A 208-nucleotide genomic window follows, 5' to 3' on the forward strand; every position below is an offset into this window, starting at 1 on the left:
CGCATTCCCTTTTAGAAAAAAGTAGGGTTTTCAGGAAAAAATACGGGGAAAAAAAAAAGCGAAGGGCCCATCGGTTTGGGGTTTTTCCCCCCTGCCCAAGTCAGCTGGGAAATGCCAGTCAGGGTTTCCCTTTCCCCCTTCTTTTGGGGAGACAATGGAAACGGATTTTTAAATTTTTAAACCCAGTTTACAGTACAGCACCTAATAG

The 208-nt window shown here is 44.2% G+C and overlaps 1 protein-coding gene across 1 annotated transcript in view; it reads left to right on the forward strand.

The window, feature by feature from the left end:
• Positions 1 to 208, forward strand: part of LOC119588301 (glycine-rich cell wall structural protein-like) — a gene marked incomplete at its 5' end in the record, with an annotated part of 15,707 nt that overhangs the window by 15,024 nt on the left and 475 nt on the right. The window lies entirely within an intron of this gene.

Source organism: Penaeus monodon, chromosome 23 (assembly GCF_015228065.2).
Source record: "Penaeus monodon isolate SGIC_2016 chromosome 23, NSTDA_Pmon_1, whole genome shotgun sequence".
NCBI classification, from domain to species: domain Eukaryota; kingdom Metazoa; phylum Arthropoda; class Malacostraca; order Decapoda; family Penaeidae; genus Penaeus; species Penaeus monodon.